The sequence below is a fragment of the Protopterus annectens genome, chromosome 2.part0 (genome assembly GCF_019279795.1).
Source record: "Protopterus annectens isolate FY-2018-M chromosome 2.part0, PAN1.0, whole genome shotgun sequence".
In the NCBI taxonomy this organism is placed as follows: Eukaryota; Metazoa; Chordata; order Ceratodontiformes; family Protopteridae; genus Protopterus; species Protopterus annectens.
In genome coordinates, this window is record NC_056728.1 from 1,066,678,331 (window position 1) to 1,066,691,731 (window position 13,401).

The following is a 13,401-nucleotide window of genomic DNA, read 5'->3' on the forward strand; positions in this document are numbered from 1 at the left end:
CTTATTATTATACTTGTATAAATGATGCTATCACTGACTGCTCATTGGTTTATGTACCGTGGTCAACTGAAATGCTTGGCACATAGTAGTGGGCAAAATTCATAGCTGTATATTGCAGACATCAGTCATAAGCTTTTACTGACATTACTGAACAACTGAGACATGTTCCACCTTAGGTACATCCAAAGGTTTGCAAATTACAATAATGAGTTATGTAACTGTTTTTTTCTATACAGGTCCCAGACTTACCTTATTAATACTACAGATACAAGATGCATACTTTGGCATTATCTCTGTCTGATGCTAACAGAACACAACTGCTACAAGGTTATATAAAGGCTGCACATTTTTGGAGGTATCAGTTTTAATATTTATATGTGCTTAGGCTCTTAGTTTTTCATTTAGGTATTTAGAGTGTGTGTTATCATTTGCCTCTTAGTCAGTGCCATGGCATATTGTGCATCCTAAATCTGCCAGCAGAATCTGTAGCTGGTGATTCTCCCTCAGACTCCTCATCTGGAGCTGCTGGCCCTGCCTTTGGTCCTAGGAACTGTTGTCCTGCCCTTTGCTGTCCTTGCTGAAGCTGTTTCCTAAAAATGAAATTGTACAACGTTGAAACAACCTTGAGTATTTCAGCACAGGTTAATGATTTGTACTGCAGGACACCTGCAGATGTGTCTAGACACCAGAACTTTGATTTGAGCAAACCAAATACACAGTCTGTGATATTCCAAGTTTGAGCATGGGCATCGCTGGACCCTTGCTCAATGTGGTTGTGTGGGTTTCTCATGGGTGTGCCAAGGATATGGTGCATAACCTTTAACCCCCACTAGATAACCTAGTGGAAAGTCACCCCTAGCAAACTTTGTGTATGGCTTACAGGTATGCCATATGTGTAAGTCATGGAAACTGCCTGGGTTACCTGTACAGATATTGCAGATGATTACTTGGGCATTACAGACAACCAGACACTTTATAAAGTGATATCCTTTCCTGTTAATGTACCTTCTTCCCTGTTCACCAGGTGAGGCTTTTATTTCTATGTGTCATCACTCTATGGTCCCCAGAACTTCAGGGAATTGTACTATTGCATAAAATGCTCACATGGTTCTTGCTCTGTTCTCTGGGGTGTGTGGGAAACTGGTATGCTACCATGAAGGTATTAGATTGCATTTAGAAACTGATACAATATTCTAGAAACTGAGGCATGTGACATCCCTAACATATCCTCTGTGGGTCTCTCGAAATTACCTCTAGCTAGTTCATGTAAAGCCTGATATACCTTTGTTTTCACTGGTATGAGTGCTCCAAGATTTCCTCAGGGCCTCAAGTGAGGGCACCAGAGGTTGCCTATTTCCTCCAGTGTTTCTCTGTCTACCCTGTATTGGTAACCAAACAATAATTCCCAAAGGAAACAACAACTGAAAATGAACAAATGGACCAGGATCCACCAACGGAAACTCGTACACGAGGGAATCGTAAAAAATCTTTTATTCCACAGAAAGGTTAAGCGCTTTCAACTAGATACACTAGTCTTCTTCAGAACCATTAAAAACAGCACAAATCCTAGTATATATACCCAGAGCAATTCAAAAAAGGCGCCAAAACTTTTAAAGGTGTAGCTCAATAAAACCACTTATATAACACTCAATATAATACATGCACTGTTAATCTTGTATACACTAAGATCAAATATATATGTAAGCATATGTATGTCAATACATCAACTGTTGGCATAACATGTCATATAAAAACATATAACTTGTGCAATATAGTAATACATAAAAAATAATAATAAATAATGCAAACTAGCCATATAAAAAAGGTTATACACAACCTTCTAAAAAATACATTGTAAAGCTAATTATATATATTGAGGTGTGTACGAAAATGTCACAATACTCGATAATATGTAAACTCCTTTCTATACTACAACCTTACTAAGAAAGTGCCAAGAAGGGTTTAATGCTGATATATTCATTCAATCCAGGAGGTCTAGTGGCATCCAACAAAATCTGCCACTTACTCTCTAATGCAGCTAACTGCATCTTCCAGTTACCTCCAACAACAGTACATTGTATATGATCTATAATGGCAAAACGGAATTAATGTTCTTCCCCATACTCAGAAATATGCCTATATAAAGCATTTTTGTTGTCTTTTTTCTGGATGCGGTAATAATGTTCGTATATACGTTTTTTCAAGTTTCTTTTGGTTTTGCCAATATAGAACGCAGGGCAGATCACACACGTAGCCAAATAAATCACCTGACTAGTGTTACAGTTCCCTGTTCTAGTCTTGATAAGTGTGTTGTTAGTATCTTTGAGTCGAATATCCTTAGCCACATTGATGTGGTGACACTGTTTACATCTTCCACATTTAGTGGTGCCTTTATATATGTCTTTTTTATCTGTATCTTTACCGGTGTTCTCCAAAATTCTCTTCAAATTAGCACCTGTCTTGTGCACAAATCTAGGTAAGGGTCCCACTATATGGTCTAAGTTTGAAGCTGTTATGATGTCCCAATGTTGACGTAAGATATCTTGAATGTAATGTGTATATGGAGTATATGTCAATATACAAGCTCTGCCAAATACTCTATTATCAGTATCTTTTCCTTCCGACCTAGCTGTATATTTACCTAATAGAGGTGGGTATTTGTTCCCCCATTCTTTACGCACATAATCTGTGACATCCCGAACCATTTTGTCAGGGTACCCGCGATTAAGAAATAAATTTTTAATAGTTTCTATTTCAGATCTCATGGTACTTTCGGTCGACGACATTCTTACTGCGCGGATACATTGCCCCTTAACTATATTTTTAAAAATGTGTGGTGGATGATTACTGGTGAAATACAGATAATCATTAGAGAAGGTAGGTTTTCGATAGAGCTTTGATGTAAAACCACTGGTATCCAAACCAACTAAAACATCCAAATATGGTATATTGAGATCACTAGTGTTGTGGGTGAATTTTAAAAAAGTAGATGAATTGTTGAGAAAGGTCATAAATTCTTGCAACCTCTCAGCTGAAGCACACATATCCTTGTATTCTATCCTCGTATGAAGGTTTCAATGTGTATAATTACACTGACGTGGAGGTTGATGAACAATTTATTAGTGTTATGTGTAAAGGTATGAAATTTATTCCCACTGTTCGTAGTGATTTAGTAGACAATATTAAACAAGTTAAACTGTTTTGTCGCAAATTGAATCTAGCCATTGTGTTTAACAACCAAGCGGATAAGATAGATAAGATGGTGGACAACCAACTAAGTAAGAAAAGCACTTATATACCCACTTCTCATCCCAGCATACTCAATTTTGAGAAATTGGTGTGTAAGGACTTATATAGATTACATAGGGATATTAGGAATAGACATTTTTTATACTATGACCTAGAGACCAATTTAACTCAGATAGAGAAGAGTTGTTTGAATAAAGTGCTACATAACAAGGAAGTTCGGATCATGAAACCCGATAAGGGTGGAGGGATCGTTCTTTTTCAGACGGAAAAATACATCTCAAGTATATACGACATTCTCCATCAAACTGAGGTTTATGAAACTGTTTCCATCAATCAGATTAATATTGGACACCGTCGTATAGACTTAGCTATTGAAGAATACCTTATAGATAATAGGATTACTAATGAGATGTATGTTTATCTTAAAAATGATTATCCAGTTTTGGCTAGAATTGTTGGGATCCCCAAGATACACAAATCTTTGGACAAACCTCCATTTAGACCAATAATCTCAGGATCCAAATCCAAAACATTCAATCTAGGTAAATGGATCGACCATCAGCTTAAGCACATTTATGGGGCCATCCCACACATCATGAAAGATTCGTGGAGCTTCCTGGGAAAATTAACACAGGATTATTGGCAAACTAGTCTTATCCTAGTGACTATAGATGTTGTGGACTTGTTTTCATGCATCCCTAGCAATGTAGGATTAGAATATTTTTCCAACAGTTTACGGAAGTATTCAGGATTTGGTTGGGACAAGATTTCTTTGCTATGCGATATGATGGGACTGGTGTTGGAACATAATTACATCACCTTCCAAGGGGAATATTTCAAACAAATAAAGGGAGTTGCTATGGGAGCTTCCTGTGCCCCGATTTTTGCAAATCTTGTGATGGTTGAATGGGAGGAAGAGACTTTATTCAAAAGCAACTATTATGCCGACATAAAATTTTATGCTAGATATTTGGATGACATCTTTATTTTGTGGCAGGCTTCAGCTGAGAGGTTGCAAGAATTTATGACCTTCCTCAACAATTCATCTACTTTTTTAAAATTCACCCACAACACTAGTGATCTCAATATACCATATTTGGATGTTTTAGTTGGTTTGGATATCAGTGGTTTTACATCGAAGCTCTATCGAAAACCTACCTTCTCTAATGATTATCTGTATTTCACCAGTAATCATCCACCACACATTTTTAAAAATATAGTTAAGGGGCAATGTATCCGCGCAGTAAGAATGTCGTCGACCGAAAGTACCATGAGATCTGAAATAGAAACTATTAAAAATGTATTTCTTAATCGCGGGTACCCTGACAAAATGGTTCGGGATGTCACAGATTATGTGCGTAAAGAATGGGGGAACAAATACCCACCCCTATTAGGTAAATATACAGCTAGGTCGGAAGGAAAAGATACTGATAATAGAGTATTTGGCAGAGCTTGTATATTGACATATACTCCATATACACATTACATTCAAGATATCTTACGTCAACATTGGGACATCATAACAGCTTCAAACTTAGACCATATAGTGGGACCCTTACCTAGATTTGTGCACAAGACAGGTGCTAATTTGAAGAGAATTTTGGAGAACACCGGTAAAGATACAGATAAAAAAGACATATATAAAGGCACCACTAAATGTGGAAGATGTAAACAGTGTCACCACATCAATGTGGCTAAGGATATTCGACTCAAAGATACTAACAACACACTTATCAAGACTAGAACAGGGAACTGTAACACTAGTCAGGTGATTTATTTGGCTACGTGTGTGATCTACCCTGCGTTCTATATTGGCAAAACCGAAAGAAACTTGAAAAAACGTATATACGAACATTATTACCGCATCCAGAAAAAAGACAACAAAAATGCTTTATATAGGCATATTTCTGAGTATGGGGAAGAACATTCATTCCGTTTTGCCATTATAGATCATATACAATGTACTGTTTTTGGAGGTAACTGGAAGATGCAGTTAGCTGCATTAGAGAGTAAGTGGCAGATTTTGTTGGATGCCACTAGACCTCCTGGATTGAATGAATATATCAGCATTAAACCCTTCTTGGCACTTTCTTAGTAAGGTTGTAGTATAGAAAGGAGTTTACATATTATCGAGGATTGTGACATTTTCGTACACACCTCAATATATATAATTAGCTTTACAATGTATTTTTTAGAAGGTTGTGTATAACCTTTTTTATATGGCTAGTTTGCATTATTTATTATTATTTTTTATGTATTACTATATTGCACAAGTTATATGTTTTTATATGACATGTTATGCCAACAGTTGATGTATTGACATACATATGCTTACATATATATTTGATCTTAGTGTATACAAGATTAACAGTGCATGTATTATATTGAGTGTTATATAAGTGGTTTTATTGAGCTACACCTTTAAAAGTTTTGGCGCCTTTTTTGAATTGCTCTGGGTATATATACTAGGATTTGTGCTGTTTTTAATGGTTCTGAAGAAGACTAGTGTATCTAGTTGAAAGCGCTTAACCTTTCTGTGGAATAAAAGATTTTTTACGATTCCCTCGTGTACGAGTTTCCGTTGGTGGATCCTGGTCCATTTGTTCATACCCTGTATTGGTCTATAACTTCTGTGAATGTAGTCATGGTATGTCAGATGGGGTCTAAACACCCTTCTTCTTCTTGGTTGAGGTCTGCTAGCTGCAGCAGCAGCACCTTGAATTAAAGCCTGTTGCACGTGTAGGTTAATGATGCCAGTAGCAACCTCAGTGTTATTTTAGATGTAATCCAAAGAACTTTAGATTTCATGGAAAATGGCTACACTGAGTGTACATGATTGCTTTATGCATTCCTGATTAGCTCCACTGTGTTAGATTGATCAGTTAGCATGGAATTTGGCTACTTATACTTTCATTAGTATATTTTGCCATTTGCCCATGTTTTGAGGCTCTACACTATGTGTAGAGACATTAAATGCATAACAAAAAGCACTTTATCATGTGCATGGTGTGCTGTGTACACAATAACTGCATTTAGTGTAGTTGTTCATGAATCCAGCCCTATTTGTTGTTATGACACTTTTGTAGAATCACTGGTGTCTAGTGTTTCCTCCTCACCTCCAATCTCTGTAATAGTTTAAGTGTAATTATGGTAAGTGTCCAGTATGCCCTGGTGACTATTGTGTCCCCATACCCTGCTAATCACAGTAATATGGTAAATGCAATTATGATACTGCCCTGCCCTGATGACTATTGTAACCACCCCCACTTCCAATCTCCATACTGATGCTGGTGCTAATAAGGCACTTAGGTTGAATGTATCCCTCTACCATGGTTAGGGAAGGTAGTTAAACACTGCCTTTTGGCCGTGTTCATTATTGCAATGTGGTGAGGACAGCCATGCTGAAATGCATGGCTGAGTGATTTCTCTAATTGCTCAGTGTGTGGCGGTCTTCCTGGAGGAAGCTCCAGGGGAGAGAGACTGCATGGCTAATTAGGACATACTTCTCCCTTGACCTGCTTCATTAGCATTCAGCATGGCCTAGGGACTAACCCTAGGTGGTGCTGTACATCCTCATGATAGAGCACCATGCAGCATCATGTTAGGGCAGTTGCTGAATAGTGAAAATGTGCCTTCCTGAATCCCTCCATGTAGTAAAGTAATGATCTGCATTCTGTTTTTACAGTACAAATTATGACAAAAGCATATCAAATCAATGTTACTTTATTCTGCAAAACTAAAGATAATCTAGAAATCTTTTCCTCTACTATTGTCCACCAAACCAGAAGCCAGGCACAATCTTTCCAGGTTCAGTATAATTTACCTCTTTACTTCCAGAAATTTCCATATGACTCACCCAGTGTTCCTAAGTGTACCATGGCTGGGCATTGATATGGACTTCATCTGTATTTCTATTCAATCATGTCCTTTAGTCACTTCCTTATCTTCTGATTTTTAAAAAGGGTATACTGTAGAGAGTCTATCATTTTCCCTTTGGACCCAATTAAGGTCTTTGGGAATGAACGAATACATATTATATATAAATACATTTTTATGTATTTTGCTATACTGGAAGGAATTAAATAAAGCCTACACATTTTTTTTTCATGTAGGCATTGAGCTGTGATGCTTACATGGATGCAAACGTATTAAGATTCAATAAGTACTGCTGAGCAGCTCGCATACATGCGCAAACTCGGAAAATTCCGTGGCATGCAAATCACCTCATAAGCAGGTGAATCTCATGCAAATGAGGCAGGTAAATTGATCCAACATTCAGAAATGCATCTGTTCAAACCTACTGTCAGTGTCTGTATTGTATGTAGAAAAATTCCACGTACAGGAAACTAGACAGACAAAATGGGGTGTAAAACTGTAGAAATGTGGAAATAAATCCCCTGAAACTGTAAGACCATATACACATATGAGCAAAACTATTAGTCTGTATGTCAGAAAGATTAAAGGGAATAAGTTAAAGTAATAATATATTTTTTAATTATCTCAGCATGTTTGCACTACAAGCCACAGTGTACAAACATGCTTAAAAGAAAAAAAAATAGGAAAAAAAGAATTTTATATTATGTGACAGAAATATATTTTAGGACCTTGCATGGGGTCCCTATAATGGGGCATTGCTGCTGTTGCTAAGGTGATAGGGCTATGAAGCATGTATTTTCCAGGCTGTCAGCATTGATTAGTTTACAAATGAGGTAGGATTACTGAATAGCAAAAAGGAGTAATCGTTTCCGCATATCCCCTTCGTGTAGGGTCTTATACCATGTTGATGTTTATACAGGATGTGGCTGACACCAGGAGTATGCTTCCTCTCACTTCTAAGCTCTTTTAAGCTTAGGTGCACATGTTTACATGGTGCACTGCCTGACTGAGCGTGCTCTTAAAAGTGGATGTATTGAATTAGAAATTTTGACCTTTGTATGAGCTATGCTGCACAGTGTGAAGCTGTGTTCAGCATTGCTCACTGAAATAGGGCCATTAAATGATGGTAATTTTATTGAAGGCAGGTGGAATGCATCATAGTTAGCCAATCACGCATTCTACACCTACAGAAGAGCTGTATAAAGTATGCATACAACCTACATTCTGATTTTCCCCCAATACTCTGCACCAACTGAGACAATACTAGGGGCTGCTGCAGGTCTGCTACATTTGTATGCGCTAGATGCTGAAGTCATTGCTGCTGGTGCTTTTCACATTAGGCCTAGGCAGAAAAGGAGAAGAGTGTTCAGGCCCAGGGTAACCTTCCAGGAGCTACATGAGCTGGTGATTGTAGAGCCCTACAGGGTGGACAGGGACATACTATAAGAACTCACTGAGCTCTGCCATCCCCAACTCTGACCCAGAGCCAACAGAAGGGAACTCACCCCAATGGAAACAAAGGTATATGTAGCCATTTAGATACTAGCTACAGGTACTTTCCTAAGACCAAATAGGGACATGGTGGGGTCTCACAGGCATTTGCATCCAGGATACTCAACCAGTTCCTGGATGCCATGCTACCACATGCCAGTGAGCACATATCTTTCCCCCTCACCGCTGAGGCGAGGGCCAGTAATATGCAACATTTTTCTGTGTAGCACACTACTCTGAAGTTCTGGATGCCATAGACTCCACTCATGCACACATCAAGGCACCACCCAGTGAAGAGGGTAGAATCTACATCAACTGTAAGGCGTACCACTCCATCAGCTGACAGGGTGTGTGCAATGCCCAAGGGATTATTCTGAATGTGTGTACTGGCAGCCCAAGCAGTTATCATGACACCCATATCTGGCATGCATCACAGCTGTACCAGATGTTTGCTAGGGGGGACATCCCACACTGCCATTAACTGGGGGATGCTGGCTACACCCTGGAACCGTGGATGAAGGCACCCATCAGAAATGCACAAACAACTATTGAGGAATGCCATAATGAGGCAGACACACAAACCAGGAACATCATAGAGCATGTGTTGGGCTTCTGAAGTCACAGTTCCAGTGCCCTGATATATCTGGTGGAGTCCTGCAGTACTCTCTAGCCACATGTGCACATATGATCACAGTATGTTTTATGCTATACAGTCTGATCCTGTGGAAACAGCTGCAGCAGGATCAGCAAAGAGAAGGGATACACAGCTCTCCACCAGTGTCTAGGTCACCACAGCCACAGTCACAGGAGGACTTTGAGGAGGAATCCCTTGCTGATATTCCTGTACACACACATAGGCATGCTCAGTAAACCCTGGTTTTGGCTAAGAGACAACACATAGCACATTCACTGACAACACAGGGACCTTGCGACTGACACCTTACTCCTACTCACATGCATATATTAATCTTGATGCAAGGCAACCCACACAACCTGTACCGATCCATGTATTGGTTGTGTACTGCTTGCATCAGACAGAATCAGCCCTGAGCTACAGTTCTGTCAACTGTTACAGTCACAAGGTAACTATCTAACCTACATAGTACTTGTAAGGATTACTAGGATATAGCATAGTATGTCTGTATCTGCTACATTTATGCAAGTAAATATACAGTTGTGGGCCATTTGGACAGAAGTTACATCCACATGGGACTACAGATACCCAGTGCACTATCATGTGTCCTTTAATAGTCACTAGGCCTCATGCATGGAATATTCACTACATCAGTCAAGGGAGATGTTAAACAGAGGGTTACATGATATTTCAACTACTCTGTATCCCAGCAGAACATGCAGTGTTCTTCCCCCACCTCCAAAAGAGCAGTGTTCCCATATAACTGCTGTAACAGTAGCTCATCAATGGTATATCAGCAGTCCAGGCTATCTCAGGGCAGTAACATAGAAATTGATCATACATTGTATGTCTCACTTAATGCTGGAATAACAATGTACATATTTATGCTATTGATTGTGTGATGAATGAGTGTTCTCTGTCTAGCAGCTGGTGAGGCTCATTGGATTAGAAAAGTCACCATGGAAGATAGCATTCGTGGTTCTAATATGGAAGTATCCACATCTTTTGGATGTGAGGTATTATTATGTTGTTTTTTTTTACAGTCTGTCAGTCTATGTGTGGTGTAACATTATTAATCTCTGTCACATATTAATTACATCAAACAGCTGAAGAATGCCGTGGACAATTTGAGTGAAGTGCAGTACTGCAGAAACAGGGACAGATGTCATTGACTGTAACACACAAAATCCCATACTGGAGTACAGGTAGGTGTTGCCTGGAGTTAGTTTATAAGTTCTGACAATCCAACTGGGCATGCTCATACACTTAGTTAAACAGAGGGCAATTCTGTTGCCCCTTGCTCAAAATATCCTATTATGTATAGATATGTCTATACGTACATACATACATATATGTATACATATCTGTCTGTCACTATCTCTCTCTCCCATATATAGTATATGGCAAACAGGTGCTGACTTTGAGGGAACATGGGTGAAATTCTTGGCTAGGCTTATAAGGGCCTCTGGGCCAATAGCCTAGTATTATCCTATGAACCTATGAACCTATGTATATACAAATAGAGATATACCTATATATACCTATATAGGGTCTACATTAGACGACTGAATGTTCAGGTGATTGAACACCTAAATATCGATCTTCTAATATCAAAAGCAAAAAATGGTGAATGGCCGATTTATTGCAGGGAAAGATTTTCCTTGGCCATTCGCCGGAGTTTGCTATTTCCCTACTGTTGAGGGCTCTCGGAGTTGGTATATTTATTTAGGGGGGGTGTGAGGGACAAAGCCCCCCACTTAATTTAGATGTAAAGTAATGTTTTTTGTGTTGTGGCCGAGGGACGTGTTTCCCTGGGACATTCGACATTGTGCGGTTTGATATTAGCAGATCGATGTTTAGGTGTTCGGTCACCTAAACAGTAGATCTTCTAATATAGACCATATATATATATATATATATATATATATATATATATATATATATATATAACATACATCTCAGGTCTCTCCTCACATACCTACGTAACACACACACACACACACACACACACACACACACACATATCTAGATATATATATATATATATATATATATATATATATATATATATATATATATATATATATATATATATAAAGTATATAACAGGGATGTATGTACACAGCTGCATTTCTATATACATCCCTGTTATATACATAAATATGTGTGTGTGTGTGTGTGTGTGTGTGTGTGTGTGTGTATTGTCCTACATACACTGATAATAGTGAGTAAACCTGGATTATCACACATATATAATGTTGCTCAAAGGATCCAAAGTAAGGGCTCAACAGTATATATTGTACTTGCCTACAGACTCCTGTGCCTGCTGGATGCCACCACATATACAGCAACAGGAGAGCAGGTGGTGTAATGTAGAATGTTGTCTACACAGCATAGACAGGGCACATTGTTCTTGCCCAAAGACTTGCTCATGCAAGTGCGATCAGCCACATATGGCCAAACTGGTAACTGTAGTCACATACTAGGATAAATAACAGTTATCTGACTGCTAGGCTACTAGATGCAGATAGTACGAAGCAATTTCACTCTGCATGCCACAGATGCTGTTCTGCACAAACCTAGTTTGTGTAATCCACAAGTAGTTTGCCTGTAGTCATGTCTAAAACAGACATCACCTGTGGTGTGTGTGATAAGTACTGTGATCTATAGTGTGTAAGAGTAGTTAGGTAGAGGTTCAAATCTCACTCCGGGCCACTGTGTGTGTGTGTGTGTGTGTGTGTGTGTGTGTGTGTGTGTGTGTGTGTGTGTGTGTGTGTGTGTGTGTGTGTGCACGCAACCCCCTGCAAAACAACTGAGAATCCCTAATTGACTATCAAACTGCAATAGCTCTGCACTTTTCACTTTTTGTAGCACGTGCATCACATACTGTGATCTGTAGTATGTACCATTAGATAGGTACGTGTTCTAATCTACATGCAGCCAACTTGCAGTCTTTGAGTGGTGTCGTGTCCTGTAAACAGTAATTGGAAGTGGTGCTGAGTTCAATGTAGCCAGGTTTGTGCGTGGCACTTAGAACACTTTACATCATCAATACACTCTTGCAAGATATCTATATAACTCACAAAGTCTATGACCACTCACAGTTTGCAGGCATTAGCCAACTCTGTCAGCCACAGACATTCAGTATTCACTTGTATCATGGTTAAATGGATTCCAAGCAGTACAGGACCCAGGACTGAGCCATGTTGAACACTGCTGCTTACAGATCAGCTATTGGAGGTGGAGTTCCCTGTTTTGAGTATGTGTCCCATCAATGAGCCACTTAGTGACCCCTATAATGATATTACCATGGATGCCTAAGTGGGTGCTTTTGTCAATGATGCCTGAGTGGGGGATATACCATACAGCTTGGCTACATCTTGAGGGTTGTATGCCGTGATGTCCCCTCACTCAGGTCTTTGGTGACTGCCTTGGACATGTCCACCATGTTTAACAGCAATGATCTCCCTGCCAGAATACCAAAATGTGTACAGTCAACTGTTTGTAGATCACATATATGTTTGCTGATCAGCTCCATGATGATTGGTCCCATGGGCGTATAGATAGATATGGCCACTCAAGCAAATAGGTCTATAGTTCCAGTGGTCGGTGGATGTGCCACTTCTGTGCAAGAGGATAACAGTTGCCATTGTCCAGTCAGCTGGGATGCAGCCAGTGGTTACAGTATGATTGGAAGGAATTTCCAATGGTGTTATTAGTCCTTGTTAGATCCCATGTAGGACACAGCCTGGGATGTTAGCATGTCCAGTACATGCTGTATATCCTCCATAGAGAGGACAATGATGACCTTCTATGAAGATATGGAAGGTATTGGACATGTAGGAATATCATGTGGCACATGTGGTGGAGACAGGGGAGTGAAGTTGATGCAGAACCTGTGGGACAACAGGTTAGCTATGAGTACAGCTCCATTATATGTGGTATCATTAAGTACGAGTTCACTGACAATCTGGGCCTGTCCTTTGAGGTTACACATGTAACTACACTATGCATTGTGGTTCTGCTTTGCTGATGTGTTTCTTTGTAATAAAGCATATAAATGAAAACCCCTGCCTGTCCGTCTTTAATGGTAGAACAAGACGAGCAACATGGTGTCAGAACGGGATCCAGAAATCCAGATTCCGGACTTA